At 45.5% G+C, this 20022-nt stretch overlaps 2 long non-coding RNA genes across 2 annotated transcripts; one reads left to right on the top strand and one right to left on the bottom strand.

Annotated features, from left to right (window-relative positions):
- Nucleotides 1-560: 560 nt before the first annotated feature.
- On the top strand, nt 561-19796 carry LOC125407084 (uncharacterized). The gene is made up of 4 exons (XR_007234102.3): nt 561-859; nt 1747-1912; nt 3972-4087; nt 17689-19796. It is a non-coding gene; the product is annotated as an uncharacterized LOC125407084 (long non-coding RNA).
- LOC146895267 (uncharacterized) lies at nt 2660-8098 on the bottom strand. Its single transcript, XR_015000980.2, has 2 exons — nt 7823-8098; nt 2660-2900 (listed from the first exon to the last, which is right to left on the bottom strand). It is a non-coding gene; the product is annotated as an uncharacterized LOC146895267 (long non-coding RNA).
- Nucleotides 19797-20022: the final 226 nt, after the last annotated feature.

The following is a 20022-nucleotide window of genomic DNA, read 5'->3' on the forward strand; positions in this document are numbered from 1 at the left end:
GAGCACACACGAGTGTGCTTCTACACACACACACACACACATACACACACACCTCACATGAGGAAAACAACCAAACAACTTTTGCCTCCTGTGGTCAAAAACCAAATTTCCTCAGAAACATAACAAAATGCCTGCAGCCAGGAGCCACTAAGCCTTGCCACCTGCTAGTTGCTCACAAACCATCTCTAGATGAAAGCACTGGAAACATCCCTGGTGTTTCAAAGTCACTATAGCTGCTTTCTACGGAGCACTTCCTGAACCACAACACTCAGTATCCCCTGCTGGGGATGCGGTTGCAGAGACTAGGCAAGGTTCGGAGGGTGAGTACATTGCTCCTCACAGTACATGGCCTCAAGCGGTTGCTACCCTCTAACTGTGGTTTTGGCTCCTGGTGCCCCCTTTCCACACCCACTCCTTGGAAACACAGGGCAGGGGAGTGAGTCACTAGGTGTAGGAGGCCCGCCTTCTACACCCCACTACCAAAGTCAGAAAAGCGTGTGTGTGTGTGTGTGTGTGTGTGTGTGTGTGTGTGTTCACATCTCTCCTTTTCCTCTGTTGTGTCAGGACAAATCACTATAACAACCCCTTGCATACATTTCCTGTGGGTGTTTCTCCCTTTTAAACCCTAACAGATAAACAAAAGATCAGTACCAAGAAGTTGACGTACTGGGGTGCCTCTTCCTCATCCTGTCCCCACTTCGTTTCCTCCCTTCTTTCGTGTACACATTCTACCAGATGTAGCTGAAGTTGGCCTCAAACTCATGATCCACCTGCTTCCAGCTCCTCAGCGGAAGGACAGGAACTCCAGGTATGCAGCGCCACGGTCTTCCTGGAGTTCTTCCAGCTGTGCTGCTGAGAGGTAAATGTGGCATCCCAAAAGTGTTGATTCCGTGCCTTTCCTGAAGCATGGAAGCCTTCTGGGTGGGTGCGCGCGCTGGTGTATGTTTGTGTGAGACAGGTTTCCCGCTGCCCAGGCTGACTATGTAAATGAGGATGACCTCCTGCTTCTTCCTCTCCAATGCAGGGATTATAAAACTGTACCAATACCCTCCGCTAACTCTGTTGCTTGTGTTTGTTTTCATTTTGTTCTGGAGATAGAATTTCTCCATGTAGTTCTGCTAACCCTGCAACTAGCTCTGTAGAACAGGCGGGCCTCAGACTCAGAAATCCACCTGCTTTTGCCTCCCAAGTGCTTTGATTAAAGGCATACGCCACCACACCTGGCATGGCTTCAATTATGCTAACTTTTTAAAAGCGTATTCAAGTGTGTACTTTCTAGAGTGATGTGTCATTGTCTTGTGACCGAGTTGTATGTCTATGTTCTGGAGGGCCAGCTAAAGCTAAAGAGAGAGAGACGGACTGGGAGTTAAGAGAACTTGCTGTGTTACAGAGGACCTGAGCGCAGTTCCCAACATCCTATGTAGTGGCTCACGACCATCTGTAATTCTCGTTCCAGAGGACCCAAGAACATTTTCTGGCCTCTGTGGTTACCAGGCACACATACATGGTGCACAAATACACATGCAGGCAAAACACTCATATGCATAAAATAAAATAAAAATCTTTTTTTAAGCCATAGAAGGCCGTAACTAAACATGTTAACAGTGGTTTTGGCGCTACTCATTCTGTTTTGAATTTTTGGACAAATGACATGTTATTACAATGCTTTCTCCTTCACTCAGGTGCCTCATTTGCAGGTCATTTGTACATCCTGCAGGATTAAATTGCCTCTCTTGACTCTTATAGGTCTCTAGTGGCCCTCACCAAACAGTCGGTTCCCTGACTACCAGCAGAATCTGCAGAGCAACGTATTCGTCAGAGGTCTTATTCTCCTCTGAAGAACTTGGTAAAATCTTACCAAAGGCCACGAGCTGTGAACTTTTGCTATCCTTATGGGTGTGAACTCCTCAGGGTATCTGTGCTTTCTTGCTTTTTGTTTTTTGTTTTGTTTTGGTTTTGGTTTTTGGTTTTTGGTTTTTTGAGACAGGGTTTCTCTGTACCTTTGGAGTCTGTCTGTGGCTTTGGAGCCTGACTTGGAACTAGCTCTTGTAGACCAGGTTGGCCTCGAACTCACAGAGATCTATCTGCCTGCCTCTGCCTCCCAAGTGCTGGGATTAAAGGCATGTACCACCACTGCCCAGCCATCTGTGCTTTCATATAGAAAGAGCACCCTTAGAAAACAATGAGGGGGGGCTGGTGAGATGGCTCAGTGGTTAAGAGCACTGACTGTTTCTCCACAGGACCCGGGTTCAATTCCCAGCACCCACATGGCAGCTCGCAGCTGTCTTTAAATCCAGTTCAAGAGAATCTGACATCCTTATACCAATGTGCATGAAATAAAGTTAAAAAAAAAGAAAGAAAACAATGAGGGTATAGAAAACTAAATCACTCCAGTTACTTAGGAGTCTGAGACAGTAGGACTGTGAGTTTGAGGACAGCCTGGCAAACACCGAGAGGTCATCTCAAAGGGAAAAAAAAGAAAAGCAAATAAATAAAGCAAGAAGAAAAGAAGCTTAGATTACAGATACACAAAAAGCAAGCGCCCAGGTGCTATAGGTGCAGCCCAGTGGCAGAGCCCTTGCCTTGCAGGCTTTCCCATCTCCAGCACAGCAGCTGCACCACCTTGAATAATGAACAATCATAAATATAACTGAAAGCATTTTACTTGTTCCCAGAATGTGTTTATTCTGACACATGGGAATGAACTGCCTAATGTTCTAGATGTTATTGCAAACTCAATGAAGTCTTCCTGTAGGTTTTAATCGGGAAAGTGCTGCTGTCCCTTACCTCCCTGGAAACAAGGCAAAGGTCCTTTGAGGTGGTTACATGGTCCCTTTCCAAGTCTGGAGGCTGGGGGGAGCACACTTCCTATAGTGTCCACAGGTTCCAGGCAAGAAGACCTTGAAAGCATGAATAGGCATATTTACAGAAAGTATCTTGAGTCCCTCTATTCCAGCGCTTCTCGACCTGCGCATCGAAACCCCTCTGGCAAACCTCAGCCTCCAAAAATATTTACATGACATTTCATAACAGTAGTAAAATTACGAAAATAATTTTATGGTTGGGGGTCACCACAGCATGAGGAACATACGTAGGTAGCATTAGGAAGGTTGAGAACCTTTAATTGCTCTCTTTAATTATGTCAGTAAGAACCTAAAAATATAGAAGTTGTCTGTGCCAGTTAGTTTTTTGCCAACTTGACACAAACTAGAGTCATTTAGGAAGAGAGAACCTCAACTGGGAAAATGTCCTCACCAGATTGGCCTGTGGGCATGTTCTTGATTAATGACTGGTGTGGGAGGGCCCAGCCCTCTAGGGGAGGGGCCACCTATGAGCTGATAGTTGTATAAAAAAATCCAGCTAGAAAACAGGCTTTGGCGTCCGTTCCTGCCTGACTCTCTTGAATCATCAATTGTAATCGGAATGTGTGAGCCAAACAAACCTTTTCCTCCCCAAGCTGTTTTTGGTGTTTTATCACAGCAGTAGAAATAGTAGAAATACATTATCTATGGAAAATTTAGATTTGCTAGGTGTGGCGGTGTACACCTTTAATCCAATCCCAGCACCCAGGAGGCGGAGGCTGATGGTGAAGCTCAATTTTGAGGCCAGCCTGGTTTACAGGGTGAGTTCCAGGACAGCCAGGGATACACAGTGAGACCCCTCACCACAAAACAAAGCAAAGCCCCCAAAACAAATCAATAAAAGAAAGGAAGGGAAGGAACACATGATTAGAAACTGTGCAAAGTGAACGGTTTTGTTTGTTTGTTTGAGACAGGGTTTCTCTGTGCAGTATTACCTGTCCTGCAACTCTGGAGGGTGTAATGCCATGTTTTCCTTATCTAGTCCTCTACTGATGGGCACCTAAAATGATTCCATGATTTGGTTACTGTGAATTGAGCTACAATAAACATGGATGTGCAGGAATCTGAGCTGTGTGTTGACTTTGATTCCTTTGAGTTTGTTCTGCATAGGGAGCATAGGAAGCCCTCAGTTACTGAAGTCCTGAGTGACCGTATCCTAGACGTGGACACAGCGACGACAAAGACCAAGGCATGGAACCATGGCAAAGTGGAACAGCCTTCTTTGGGTGAGACTCAGAAAAATGGCAAAACCTTCTTCCTGGGTCCAAGTTCCAAGGACTTAGCAGTAAAACTAGCAACTGTGGCTCCCTCCTTCTGATGTTTGTAGCCTGAGACTGCCGGCCTACAGAGACCCATTGCTGGGAACAGTGAACTTATCCACCTGAGATGAAATTAATAAGCAGGCTGAGGTTCTGGCTACAGAGGCAGTAGGTGCCAGTCCATCTGATGCACACTCTCACCTGACTCCAGCTTTTCTGTATATATGTCTGTGTGCCTGTCCTTTCTTCATCCCCTCACTGTCCCTAGTCAGGGTTCCAGGACCCAAGCCACTTGGGTTTTCTCAGGAATTATGCAACCCAGGCATAGACTAATTTCAAATTTAGGTTTTTAAGGGCTCTGCACACTGATTTCCATAGTAGGTGGTCTAACTTACATTCCCACCGTGACCATCTGATGTTTTCCTTGAGAACTTTCTCAAATAGGGTTACCATTATTGTGATGAATCACCATGACCAAAATAGGTTGGGGAAGAAAGGGTTTATTTGACTTATGTTTCAACATCACTATTCATCATTGAAGGAAGTCAGGAATTCAAGCAGGACAGGAACCTGAGGGCAGAAGCTGATGCAGAGGTTGTGGAGGAGTGCTGCTTACTGGCTTGCTCACTCCAGTTTCTTAAAGAACCTAGGACTGTCACCCACAATGAGGTGGACTCTTCTCCCATCAATCACTGAGAAAATGCCCTACAACTGAACCTTATGGAGGCATTTTCTTAATTGATGTTCGCTCTTTTCAGAGGACTCGAGCTTGTGTCAAGTTGACATAAATCTAGGCAGCGCAGTAACAATAATTCTGACTTGCTCAATTTGGTTTAGATTTCCTTAATGGCTAAAGGAATATTTTTTCTATAGTCTTTTTTTCCTACATAACAGAGACTTCCTGAAAAACAAACAGACATAAAAACAAGCAAACAAAACCCAAAACAAACAGCAACATTAGAAAAGAAATGAACATACTCAGGAGGCTGAGTCAATAGGACTTTTGTTTAGTTTTTTCGAGACAGGGTTTCTCTTTGCTTTGGAGCCTGTCCTGGAACTAGCTCTTATAGACCAGGCTGGCCTCCAACTCACAGAGATCCGCCTGCCTCTGCCTCCCAAGTACTGGGATTAAAGGTGTGCACCACCACCGCCTGGTTAAGAGGACTGTTTTAAGACTAAGGCCAGCCTAGATTACCTACTGAGCTACAGTCTAGCATGGGCCAGAGTGAGATCTTATCTCAAAAACCAACTGTGCCAGTTAGGTTTTGTCTACCTCACACAAACTAGAGTCACCTGGGAAGAGGAACCCTCAACTCAGGAAGACGGACCCTCGACTGAGGAACTGTCTTCATCAGATCATCCTGTGATCATTTTGTTGTTGTTGCTGTTGTTTGGTTTTGTTTCCTACATCTTGCTCTGTAGACCAGACTGGCCTCGAACTCAGAGATCCACCTGTCTCTGCCTCCCGAGTGTTGAGATTAAAGGCGTGCTCCACCACCTGTCTATTGTGAGCATTTCTGACAGGAGGCATTTCTTGATTAATACTTGATGTGGGAGGGCCAGGCCTACTGTGAGTGGTGCCCTGGGCAGGTGATCCTGGCTTGTATGAGAAAGAAAGCTGATCAAGACAGTAAATTGTGTTCCTCCAGGGATACTGGTTCGGGTCCTGTCTTGAATGTCCTCGATGACAGACTGTAAACTGCCAACCAAATGAACCCTTCCTAAGCTGGGCTTGGCCAGTGTTTTATCCCAGCAATAAAGACCAAACAAGGATATCATTCAACCAGTTTTTTAAAAAGAAGCTAATTCTTGTGTTTATCTTTCTTTTCTCCCTCCTTCCTCCCACCTCATTCTATCTCTCAGCAGTGCTGGGAACGAAACCCAGGACCATGCAAATGTTAGGCAATTTTCTCAATTTTCTTTCTTCTTTAGGGGGGTAGTTTTTTTTTTGAGACAAAGTCTCTATGTAGCCCTGGCAGTCCTGGAACTCTCTGTGTAGACCAGACTGCTAAAATCTCACATAGATCAGGCTGAACAGTTTGTTTACCATTGAAACAACTAATTTCCATGGTTTCCTTTATTAATTTTGCACTATTTGATTTCTTTCTTTCTTTTTTCTTTTGGTTTTTCAAGACAGGGTTTTTCTATAGCTTTGGAGCCTGTCCTGGAATTAGTTCTTATAGACCAGGCTGGCCTCGAACTCACAGAGATCCGCCTGCCTCTGCCTCCGGAGTGCTGGGATTAAAGGTATGTGCCACCACCGCCTGGTGATTTCTTTTTTTAAAAAAAAATAATAATAATTTACTTAGCTTTATCTTATGTGCACTGGTGTGAAGGTATCAGATCCCCGGAACTGGAGTTACAGACAATTGTGAGTTGCCATGTGGGTGCTGGGAATCGAACTCTTGGTCCTCTGAAGGGCAGTCAGTACTCTTAACCGCTGAGCTATCTCTCTACTGTTTGGTTTCTTTATTGAAGCAGAAGACTAAGGTAGGTGGTCTGGATGTAGCAGTAACTAAGTTAAATTTGGGTCTATCTTTGGTTTCTGGTGAGCAACAAAAGCATTACCTTTATTAAGTAAAAGAGAGAGAGAGAGAGAGAGAGAGAGAGAGAGAGAGAGTTTTGTACTGTGGTCCCAGTACTCAGGAGGATCTTAGGAGTCCATACGTTTGAGATTAGATTATTAGCCTGGACAACATGTCAAGTCTGCCTCAGAACAACAGTAAACACAACAGTATATTTTTGTTAAAACATACATGTCCCCCCATAAATGGCACACATCTTTAAACCTAGCACTCAGAAGGCAGAGACAGGTGATCTCTGTTGAGTTTGAGGCCAGCCTGAATTCTGGGACAGCCAGGGAAGCTACATTTTTTTTTCTTTTTTCTTTTCTTTGTTTTTTGTTTTTCAAGACAGAGTTTCTCTGTAGCTTTAGAGCCTGTCCTGGAACTAGCTCTTCTAGACTAGATTTCTCTGAAGTTGTGGCCATTCTGTAACTTCCTTTTTAGACCAGGCTGGCCTCGAACTCAGAGATTCATACCTATGCCTCTTCAGTGCTGGAGCTAAAAACAAGTGCCACCCTCCTGGTTGTGCCTAGCATTCTCAAGGCTTTGTATATAATCCCCAGCACCCAAACAATAATACTTAGAGGTAAATAGATAAAACAGGTCTCAAGATTGCCAAGTCTGACCTGTTGAACTTGGTTTGTACCTGAGGCTGGTCTTGAACTTGAAGTTGGCTGGAACTTTTATTCTTTATGAAAATGTAACTAGGTGTGGTGCACTCCTCTAATCCCAGCTCTCTAAAGATGGAGATAAAACAGGAATACAAAGCCACCCTGGACTGCTTAATGAATTTAAGGCTCAGGCTACATGAGATCTGAGACCCTGTCTCAAGCAATAACAAATAGATAGATAATTTAAAAAAAAAAAGAAAAAGAAAATGTAATATCTGGTTTATTCCTCAGCTTGGCAGTGCAGTAAGCCTTGAAACCCAAGGGCAGAACAATTTAATCTCTTCGTCTTCTGTGCCATTAAGATTTCTAAATATTTACTGACTGGTAGAATTTATTTTCCTCTAGGACCTTTAAAAAAAAAAAAAAATGAGCCGGGCGGTGATGGCGCACGCCTTTAATCCCAGAACTCGGGAGGCAGAGAATGCTAGCACACACTCCACCAACGAGTCTCCGTTTATTTTACTTACTTAATAGACGGATCCTCACTAGCTCGCCTATAGTTTCTGATGCTCCTGCCTCAGTCTCCCGCTGTCTTCTTGCCCTACAACTTTGATGGAGCACAATGGTACCTTCCTGGTCCAGCAAACCTCAGACAGATCCATGCTACTCTTTCCGGACGCTTGAGGAGTGGGCTGAGCTGGGGGTAGGGCGCCACAATCACTAGGGGCTTCCCGAGGCTCTGCACATGCCGGATGAGGACCACGTCCCTGCGGGAGCAAGCTCCTGGGGTTTCCACAGTGACAGTAAACAAGCCTCACCACCCTCAGTTACAACTGCCAAGTTCCTCCTCTGGGTGCTCTGAGAGCGGGTGAGGTTCTGGGTGTTAGTGGGAGCGTGGAAGAGACAAGGAGACCGAGGTGAGGGCCGCCAACGGGTGGGCTGCGAACTGTGCCCGCGGGATGCAGGACCGCAGGGGTGGGATTTGTGGTCCCGCCGAGTCCTGGCAGAGGGAGAGGTAATTGGCCCCAGCGAGACAGCGGTGGGTTTGCCCTGGAGAAAGGAGAGGAGAGAAGCCAGGGACTTATCCTGAGGAAGCCCCGCCTAGCAGAGAGACTGTGGCAGAGGGACATGTGGCCATCCATGTGAGGACTTGGAGGGCGAGGCGGCTGCACTCATCTCGCAGGATACATTCAGGGGCGTTGAGCAGTAGTGGGAGCAGGTCTTTTTTAGGTTCTTTGCGGGCGTGGTGTGTTTGCAGGGCTCCTAAGGAGGGTGGCCCCAAGAGAATGTCGGTGCTCTAGCCTCGCCTTACTCCCTTGAGACCCGGTCTCACCGGGCTTGAAGCTTGCAATCTTGTCACTGCTGACTGGTCAGTGAGCTCCTGGGATCTGCTTGTCACCGCCAGGAAAGTTGAGGTTACAACCATGTACAGCTTTTAAATGGATGCCTAGCATTGGAACTCAGGTCCTCATGCATAAAAAGCATTCTTTCTTGTGAGTCATCACCAGCCCATAGGCTTTATTCTCTCTCTCTCTCTCTCTCTCTCTCTCTCTCTCTCTCTCTCTCTTCCCCCCTTTCTTCCCTTCCCTCCCTTCCTTCCTTTTTTCTATTCTTTTTTTCCTCCGATGTTCTGTTCTATTTTATTTTAGACAATACATTCACAGTACTCAGAAAGAGAAATTTGAACAAGGCTTTTAAAATCTTGTCATCTTGTCCGGGCATGATGGCCCATGCCTTTAGTTCCAGCACTGGGGACAGGGTGGGGGCTAGATCTGAGTTGGAGGACAACCTGGTGTACATAGTGAAATCCAGGACAGCCAGAGCTACATGGAGAAACCCTGTCTCAAACACAAACAAGAAGCCTGGCGGCGGTGGCACACACTTTTAATCCCAGGCAGAGGCAGGCGGATCTCTGAGTTTGAGGACAGCCTGGTCTACAGAGCGAGTTCCAGGACAGCTAGGGCTACACAGAGAAACCCTGCCTCGAAAAAAAAAAGAAAAAACAAAAGAAAAAAACCAACCAAACAAAAAACAAAACCCCACAAAAAATAGGAAAAATGACCAAATTTATTACTTACTTTACTCTGATATGAGCAACTTATTTTCTGTACTTTTCATCAACTAAGTTTGTTTCTGTTTTTTTCTTCTTTTTTTTTTTCTTTTTTTCTTTTTTTTTTTAAAGACAGGGTTTTATTGTGTGGCCCTGACTGCCCTAGAACTAGCTCTTGTCGACCAGGCTGGTTGCAAACTCACAGAGAGCCATCTGCCTCTGCCTCCTGAGTGCTAGAATTAAAGGTGTGCGTCACCACCACCTGGCCTGTTCTGTTTTTAATATCCTTTGAGAGCCTGGAGAGATGGCTTGGTGGTTAAGAGCTTGCACTCCTCCAGAGGATCTGAGTTCAGTTCCCAGCAATGTGTCAGGTGTCTGGTACTCTAGCTCTTGGCCAGCTTTTGCATAATTAGAATTTTTTTAAAAAATCCTTTGGATATATTCTATTTTTGAGACAGGATCTCCCAGTGCAGCCCTGACTTGCCTGGAAGAATATGAGGTCCTGAAAGCTTTGACTGGACTTATTCTGCTGCCTCTGCACCCTGAGTGGCTGGATTACAGGCATACACGAGATGCCTGGCCTGCTAAATTTGTGTCCAGTATTTTGGGTTTATTAACTTCCTTGGCCTCCTGGTCTTTTCTGATGTCTGCATGCAGTGTGGCAGAAAATGAGTTGGCTGGGAGAAATTCTTCTGTGGGTTTCCCTGATGTTGCAACATCGGGCCTGATAACGGCGGCTCCCTGGAGGTCTGTCTCAGTGTTCAGCAGCGTGGGCTGAACTGATAACATAAAGAAAGAGACAGCAAAGAACAATGGTGTGCTACTACAGTGGAGGCAGCGGAGCTGGGGTGGCTTGTCAGCCTAAAACAGTTGGGAGTGGCAATCTGATAGCTAGAGAGCCAGTGTTACAGCTTCACAACTGAGGAAGTCCTGGCAGCCTAGAGGCAGACCCAGCAATTCATGCCCCCTTACCCGGGCAACTACAAAGCTCAGCTTGGTGAGCCTCCTACTTCAGTTCCCAGAGTGGAGCATGGGCAGCCATTGCTTCTAACCGAAGAGGCCCCGGTGTTCCTCCCAGGCTTCTGATGCCTCCTGTCTGTCTGTTGGGAGGCTCTCAAGCAGCCCAGCTGGTCACCAGTACCCGGTTTGCAAGCTCAGGTCCTGGCGTCCAAAGTCACAGAGTAGGCAACTGTCCATTTAATTATCGAAGAAGCTAAGGAGACCTGGGGTCCTCACATAGCAATGCCCGTGGTAGGTAGCTGATCCTGAACACTCTATCCCCAGGCCTACTGGGTCCTGAGTGGTTTGGGGCCCAAAGGCTCACATCCTGGTTCTGGAATGCAGTCCTGACAGAGATAGAAACCCTGAGTTGTTACCATGGAGTTCTGGAAAGAGCCAGACACAGGCTCCTAAAGAAGTAGCTAAACAATTCAAAAGAGGCCATGGCAGGAAGAAAAAAGGAAACATGAGGAGAAAACACCCTAGCCTAACCCTAAACCCTAACCCGAACCCGAACCTGCAGGTCCTGGTCCCAGCAAGCATTCCAGAGAGCTTACATCTTTTCAGGGTCAAGGGTCCTAGTGAGCAAGGCCCTCACAACGGTGGTGACACCAGGAAACCACTTCTACCTGCCTGCTGTTCCTTCTGCTGCCAAACACCGGGGGAATTGAAAGCTATGGCAGGCTAGCATTTACAGACCCTCCTACCCCGCATTTACAGACCCTCCTACCCCGCTTCCTGCCTACCACTTCTGCTCCGGTGGAGCAGAACAACACACGCAATCCCAGCATTTAAAAGGCTAAGGCAGGAGGATTTCAGATTTGAGAACAGACTAGACTACATAGTGAGAGCTTACCTACACTTGCAACCAAAATAAAAGAGACAAAACTCCAGTGAAGACTAGATGGTGGTGGCACACGCATTTAAATCCCGACACTTGGAGGCAGAGGCAGGCAGATCTCTGAGTATGAGACCAGTCTGGTCTAAAAAGGGAGTTCCAGGCCAGCCAGAGCTACCTGTCTCAAAAAAAAATAAAACAACAACAAAAACCAAAAAATACCTAGGTGAAGTAAACATCACTTCATGTTCCTCCTACTTGTACAGCTAAATACACACACACACACACACACACATTTATTTATTTATATACCACTCACTCTTTTATTATTTTCTTTATGTGTGTGAGTGTTTTGCCTGTGGGTATGTTTGTATACTATGTGTGTGCCTGGTGCCAGCAGAGGTTGCCAGAGGACATCATTTCCCCAGGATCTGGAGTTACACATGTTTGTGAGCTACCACATGGGTTCTGGAAACCAAACCCAGGTCCTCTACAAGAACGGCAAATACTCTTTTTTTATTATTGTTTTTATTGAGCTATACATTTTTCTCCGCTCCCCTCCCTTCCTTCCCCAACCCCTTCTATCCTCTCCCATGATCCCCATGCTCCCAATTTACTGGAACATCTTGTCTTTTTCTACTTCCCATGTAGATTAGATCCATGTATGGCTCTCTTGGGGTCCTCTTTGTTGTCTAGGTTCTCTGGGGTTGTGAATTGTAGGCTGATTTTAAGAACAGCAAATACTCTTAACTGCTGAGCCATCTCTCTAGCCCTCTCTCTGTCTGTCTGCATGTGCCTGTCTGGCTATGTGAGTGTGTATGAGGGAGTCACACATCTTCTGCTCTGTGTGGAGATCAAAAGAGGGTGTCCTCTACTGCTCTTCACCTGTCCTATGCATCAGGGTCTTTACCAGAACCTGGGGTTCCCTTTTATTTTTTTTTATTTATTCAAAAATAATTTTAAAAATGATTTATTTAACCTTATTTTTTATGTGCATTGGTGTGAAGGTGCAGATCTTGTGGAACTGCATTTTCAGACCGTTGTGAGCTGCCATGTGGTTGCTGGGAATTGAACCCGGGTCCTCTGGAAGAGCAATTAGTGCTCTTAACCGCTGAGCCATATCTCCAGCCCCCCTTCTATATTTAAAGATAATAATCTGACTTTGCTCCACTGGGAGCTGAGTTTACTGGCATGTTCAAGACAGCCAGCTAGTTACATGAGTGCTAGGATCTGAACTTTGGTCTTAAAAATCAAACCATCTCAGCTGGGCGGTGGTGGCACATGCCTTTAACCGTAGCACTTGGGAGGTAGAGGCAGGTGGCTCTCTGTGAGTTCAAGGCCAGCCTGGTGTACAAGAGCTAGTTCCAGGACAGGACAAAATTTAAAGATTTTTGGGGGGTTGAAGAGATGGTTCAGCAGTTCAGAGTGCTTGTTGTTCTTGCAGAAGATCAAAGTTCAGTTCCCAGCACCCACATGGTAGATAACGATGGTCCAAAACTTCAATTTCAGGGGATCTCAACACCCTGACTTCCACAATTGCATGTGGTGCACATGCATGCATGTAGACAATACACTCATACACATAAAATAAATAAGTCTTTTTAAAAATAATTTAATTTTATGTACATTGGTGTGAGGGTGTCAGATCCCCTGGAACTTGAGTGACAGACAGTTGTAAGCTGCCATGTGGGTGCTGGGAATTGTACCTGGGTACTCTGGAAAGACAGTCAGTGCTCTTAACTGCTGGGCTATCTCTCCAACCCCCAAAATAAATAAATCTTAAAATTAAAAAAATGAGCACACACATTTTTATCCCAGCACTCGGGAGGCAGAGACAGGTGGATCTCTGCATATGAGGCCAGCTTGGTCTACAGAGCAAGTTCCAGGACAGGCTTCAACAGAGAAACCCTGTCTAGAGAAACCAAAAACCAACATAAATAAATAATAGTTAAAAATATGTGAATGGGGGATTGTGTCTGTGCTTACATTGAGGTCAGAGGACAACTTAATGGGAGTCAGTTCTCTCCTTCCATCCTGCAGGTCCCAGGGATTGAACCTAGGTCTTCAGGCTTGACTGCAGATGCTTTTATCTGCGAAGTTATCTCATTGGGTGCTTTCCCTTTAAATAGTTTGTATATGTGTATATATGATTCTGTGCACACCAGGGTGTGCTGTGGAGGTCAGAGGACAGCTTTTGAGAGTTGGTTTTCTTCTTCCATATGTGTCCCAGGGATGGATTCAGGTCTTAGCCTCAGAAGCAGGCTCCTTTTCCTGTTAAGCTATCTTGTCCCTTCCTTAATTCTTTTTAAAAGAAATTTTCCTTTATTAGCATGTATTAATTATATGTAACAATGGGTTCATTGTGAGATTTTTCACAAATGTACATATTATTATTTTGATGACACCATTGTTCTCTCTCCTACCCCCCATTCCCATTGATCCTTTCTCTGCCCACGTCATCTGCCTTTTGCTTTTATGTCTTTTTTCCCTGGTGAACCAATGACTTTAATGAGAGTTACTTAACATGAGCGAGGGGTATTTACAGGTGCCTAAGTGGCTCTATCACTTAAGTAAATCTTTCTCTCCGTTAAGTAGATGTAGATCCTCAGGTCCTCAGGAAAGTGGGAGCCTCTATAAGCCCCACTCTCTATAGTAAGTGCCAATTATAAGCTTCAGGGAAGTGAGTCATGATCCCTTATGCCTCCATGTCACAATGCTGATGGCCTCAGTCCTTTGCAGGTCTTACTCAAGTAATCTCAGTTGCTGAGCGATTAGGAGGCAATGGCGGTGATGCGCCTGAGAGACAGTGTTCTACCTCACCCCCCCTCATCATCTTGCTCTTCTGTTCTCTCTACTGAAGCTTCCATGATGTTCCCTGAGCCTTGCAAGGTGTTGATTTGGATGTCCTGTGTAGGGGTGACCACGCAACAGTCACTTATTCTCAGTCAGCTGACCAGCCGAGTGACAGTCACGTCTGACCTTAGTCCCAGTGGCTGTGCATTAAACTACTAGCGACTTGGCCGCTCAGGACGTAGCCTAGGGGGTCCTGTTTCCCAGACTATGGCTCTGCTGCCACTGCTAAAGGTAGCTATTACTAAATCACTATTCTAACAGAGATTCAAAGGCTAAGGTGAAAACCTGCCTGCTCAGAGAGCGACTGACTAACAGTCTCTCTTAGCTGGTGTTCTGGAAGCCCTTCTTCTTTCACACCGCCCCAAATAAAGAAACACTCCCCTCTGCTGCTTCCTCTCAACCAGTTGCTGACCCACCTCTCTGAGCCAAGGTTAATTTTATTTAATTAATGCAAATGCAACACATCTTTACATACTTATATAAATGCAGCATAAACACACGGAACACATCTTTACATACTTAAATAAATGCAGCATAAACACACGGAACACATCTTTACATACTTATATAAATGCAGCATAAACACACGGAACACAACTTTGCCAGTTAAACTAATAGTCCACAACACACTACCACCCACAGCAAAAGGAATTTTCTCTGCCCAGTGTGGGAGCAGCACTAATCTCTGGGCATAAACATAAATGTTTAAAAGGGAATTTAATGGCACATCAGGACCAGTTAGTACGACACAGCAGTAGCATCCCCACTAGGGCACACGCAGGGCTTTTGACCACATTTATAGTACCAGATGTGAATTATCTTTTGCGAACAGGCCTCAGATCTACTCAGAAAGTTGGTTACCCGTTAACCACATTAATGGGCACATCTTGCAGGTTCGTACTGTAATATGTAGGATTCAACGTTCTCCTGTATTTGTATTTAATAATAATTTTTTTTGCTGTGAGCTCTTTAAAACTAATTTTATAAAATTATTAGCTTTGCTGGGCAGTGGTGGCACATGCCTTTAATCCCAGCACTCGGGAAGCAGAGACAGGCAGATCTCTGTGAGTTAGAGACCAGTCTGATTTACAAGGCTAGTTCCAGGACAGGCCCCAAAGCTACAAAGAAACCCTGCCTTGAAAAACAAAACGAACAAATAAAAATTATTAGATTGATGTGGTAATACATGTCTATGATGCTAGGAAGTGGTGGCAAGAGAATGAAGAATCACGAGTTCGAGGTTAGCCTGGATTTATTTTAAGACTCTGTGAAAGGTTTTGCCGCTCTATAAACCTCTCTGCCAACCCAATAATCCAAATCAGACCAAATCAAACCGAATTAGAAAAAGTCCAAATCTAATGGATGCCAGCGCTCCAAGGTGGCTTTCCAGCCTTCAGAGAGGAGATGGGGAAAGAAACTACTGTTTGCTGGGGGGTGTGGGGGTGGGGGGGGGGAGGGTGGGTAAGGGGAGGCAATTTAAATAGCCTGTGGGTGTGGTCTTGAGCCTGGGGTGGGGGGGTAGGGGCGTGGGGACGTGGTCACTATTTGGCAGGGTTTTTCAGAGGTGGAATCTGAACTGAGGCAACTTCCAGAGGAGGGAGGTTGGAATGGAACTTTCCACCTAAACGTTGGAGGTGGAGTCTGGACTGAGGAAACTACCAGAAGAGGGGGCTCAGGATGGAACTTTCCACCCAAATATTCCAGACTTTTTGGATATATGGACGCCAGGGGCTGAGGTGAAGCCATAACCCCAACACTCTGTCTTTTTTTTTTTTTTTTTCCTCCTGAGACAGGCTTTCTCTGTGAAACAGTTCTGTCTATCCTGGAACTTACTCTGTAGACCAGGCTGCCCTCGAACTCAGAGATCTACCTGCCTCTGCCTCATGAGTGCTGGGACTAAAGGCATGTGCCATTACCAGCTGGCTTCGATTTTTTTTAACCAGATTTGAATATAGTCATGCTCACAGCTATGATTTAATACACTATAAGGATGCAAATCAGAATCAGTAAAAAGGAAATTGCATGGGATAAAGTCTAAGGAAAGCCAATTGTAAAACTGTGTGGTGGTAAAACCTGATCCTGGTACCTCTGGAAGTGGAGCCAAGAGGGTCATAAATTGTCAGAAGCCGGATGTGGGGGGAGGGGAGAGAAAGCAAGAAACCAAACAACTAAAAGAAAAGAAAACAACAAAAAAAACTAAAGGTTTAAAGGAAAAAACAAACAAACACTAGCTTCAGAGCTGCCCCACACCATCCCAATAGAGTTGTAAGGGCTCATTCCCAGCAACAAGCCTTGGAAAGTGTTGCCTTCTGGGAAAGCCCACCGAAAGCCTTAATCCAAGGACTCCATGTTTCCACAGCAAGCACTTTACAAACTGAGCCATCTCCTGAGTGCTCTTAGCAATTTATAATTCTCTTCGGCAAAAAGTATAAACTTTTGTTTGTTTTTTCAAGACAGGGTTCCTTTGTATAGCTCTGTATTAGCATTAACTAATAAATTAATTAGCTCTGTAGACCAAGCTGGCCTCAAACTCACAGAGGTCCATCTACCTCCCAAGTGCTGTGATTAAAGGTGTTTACCACCACCGGAATAAACACACTATTTAATGTCATATTTTGTCCTCCATCTCCTGAGAGCTGGGATTACAGGTGTAAATCACAACTCCAAATTTATGGTTGGCATTTGAAATAAAGGGGACCTAGAGTAATCTTTTGGACACATTTAAATGTATGGTGCTAGAAGCTATGCAATGGTTTCAGTGCCCAGGTTCAGACGTCGTTAGGCAGACAGTTCTGCGGTTGTTGATAACCACAGCAGCTTAGCACTGAAGAAAGAATTTCACAAAACCACACGTTTCTGTCCCCGTGTTAATTCGATACTACATTTACAATGAATACCAACTCTTTGAAAGAAGCGGTGTGCCAGCCATTGTTCATCGGTGATTAGCACAGATGTTTGCAGACTGTAGTGCCAGCAGCTAAGTGTGTGCTTTCGTGGTTACTCACAGTTAATGTACCCCAGTAACCAGGAGTCTGGGTCATGTTTTCACATTGGGGCTGTCTAAACCGTGATAAGCAACCAGGACCCCTTGCATTCAACTACAATCCTGCTATACATGGGAGTCGGAATTGTGCAAATCCAAATGTGATTATGCAAGTTTTATGTTATTCCCTAAGTTCCAGCTATTAAGTTTCTTAATATTTTGGGCTTTATTTTTCATTTTTATTTTTGAAATGGTCTCTCTATGTAGCTCAGGCTAATCTCATATTAAAATTTCAAAAGCGGTGAATACCAAATTGTTATTACTATACAGCACCTCTTTTCTCTAGCACAAAAAATTTATTTCACTCTTCAGCCTCTTATAAAGGGTTTATGGGTGCTCTGAGACTTTCGTGGGTGATTTGCTAACTTGTACTGCTATTGTATTACTCAGTTATTTTTAAAAATCCGAATATTTATAATAAATTTTGGTCGATTCTGGAATCGGACTCGCGGTCTTTGCACTTACTTGGCAAGGACGAGTAATCTCTCCACTGACCTCTGCTCCAAGCCAAATGGAAATGTCGGGATTGTTTCCTGAAAAGTTATGTATGCCCTTTATTTTTTTGTTCTGTTTTCTGAAAGTTTTTTTTTTCTTTTTTAAATGTACAAAGATCTGGTGCGTGCTAATCTGTAGGACAGAAACTGCGCACTCGTGTTCAGCCTACATTTCCGGATCCGATCCTGGCGGTCTGTGCAAGCGCCGAAAGAGCGACAACCCTGGCCGAATGACTCATCCTGCTTTCCCGGGTCCAAGCGGGGAAAAGGAGACAACTCGGATGCGCATGCGCGCTCCGAAGTTTGTGGCATTCCCGCACCGCAAATCTTGTTTTTGTAAAAGTCACCAAAGGGAGGTGCTGGGGACGGAACCCAGGGCCTCACGGAGCTAGGCGAGCACTCCTGCCAGCCACTTTCACTGGCTGGGCTGCATTTTGATCTACACATTCTGGTGCGTAGTTCTGCGAGGACAGCATGCCATACCACGCTAATGCCATCACTACCCCCGCCACGACCTCCTGTGAGCACCCGGCTGTCACTAGACTTTTCCTCCCCGGGGCCACATACGTCCCCGGACACTGGCGCTCGGTTGCTACTGCGCACGCGCGGCGTCCCGAATCCTCTCCGCCGAGGGTACAGCTCGCCCTCTGGCGCGCAGCGCGAGAACGCCGGATGTTGCTCTTGCGCACGCGCAGTGCAGGTCAGGCCTGAGCGCGGGAGCGCGATTTGGCGCCAAGGAGAGGGCGCGCCCGGCGGACTGCGCAATCAGCGGCTTAAATTGCGTGCGCTCGTCTCCAGGGTTTGCAGGAAGCCCCGCGGGGGACCCACGGGCCTCGCCACGCCACTTGTCGCCGCCGTGTGAACTTCGCCCCCTTAAGGCGCTTGTACTTTTCGGGTTTGTGGTGTCTCCAGGCTTTTGAATCATACTTTATAATGGAGGACGCCATACCCGGTGTGAGCTAGCCCGACAGAATTGGATATCGGAAGTTCGTAGAGCGGCGCCCGGAAGTGGTTCTTCAAGTTTACTAGTGTGGTAAACCCGATTTTAGTCCCCAGAAGTGTGAGAGGAGGTGTATAGGTGTGTAGCTGACCCAGCTGTGAAGCCATTAGGGTTGCGTGCAGAGCCCGCCATCTTTCACACTGTGCCCCTATTCCAACGCTAAGGTGTTGATGCAGACTTACTCTTGCTTCAGAGATGGTATGAGGGACATTATTCTGGAGCCGCATATGAGTGACTATGGCCCGGGATAAGAGATTCAGGTCACCCCAAATTCCATGTTTAATCTAGTGACAACTGGATGAAGTGTTAAAAATAACAGAACAACGTCATAAATCAAGAAAGACATTTGACATGCTTTGAATCGAAAGAATTTACTTGTGAGCCATGTCTCCCCCCTCCCCACGCACGCGCGCGCATCTAGCACCACAATAACCTTGAGCTTCATAGTCATAGTAGCCCATCTTTACCTGTGTCTTGGGCCCTAGCCTCTTCAGTGCATGCTGGAAGTCTGAGTTTGAGCCTCACTTTCATGTGACAAGTACCAACCGGCTGTTGAACCGGCTTCTGTGCACACTAAAATATTCTTTGTGGCCAGATGGTGGTGGCATTCGCCTTTAATCCCAGCACTCAAGAGGCAGAGGCAGGCGGATCTCTGTTAGGTCGAGGCTAGTTTCCGGACACAAGATCCAAAGCTACAGAGAAACCCTGTCTCGAAAAACAAACAAACAAAAAATAAAAACAAAATTAACTTGTGATTGTTTAGCTCTTGTGGTGCCATTTAAATGAAAATACCGTTTGAAGAACCAGCCTGCCTCCATCTGGGGCTCAAATGCCATCTTATAAACTAAGTTCATTTCTTTTCATGATTAAACTTGTTTTTCTATTTGACTATGCCCCACCTATAACCTTTAATTACAAATGGTTCTGTAGTGCCTGTTACAGAAATGGCAGTCGTGTTTTTGTTTCAAAAATGTTTATAACCATCTTGCAACCCTACCTTGTTTCAAATGGGTTATATGACCACTGTGTCTACCTTGTTATGCACACCTTGCAAACATGTCTGTTTCAAGAGAGAAAAACTTGTTATGCTTATATTCTGCTCCAGTCATCTCCTGTTTTTCCTGGCAAATCCCCCATTCGGAAAGCCCCTATCTGTGAGCTGACCTCTCAATTGGTGCCATAGAGGGAGGCAGCCGTGTACACAAATAAAAAACCTTGCTCTAATTAATGGCTTGCTTTAATTAATTTGGCCTTGTTGATTTGCATCTGTGGTCTTTCTCCTCCCGCCTTTGAAATTAACACTTTCCCACCAGAATTGAAAATGGGATCCTATTAAGGTATCAGGTGACAACTTGCATGTTTATCTCCTTTTGGATTCCAGTTGTCTGGATTGCAGATGTCTCCGGCTACCTAACCTTGTGCCCAGCCCACAGAACTCTTACTGTAACAT

The sequence above is a fragment of the Myodes glareolus genome, chromosome 3, assembly GCF_982192425.1.
Source record: "Myodes glareolus chromosome 3, mMyoGla1.1, whole genome shotgun sequence".
Lineage (NCBI taxonomy): Eukaryota > Metazoa > Chordata > Mammalia > Rodentia > Cricetidae > Myodes > Myodes glareolus.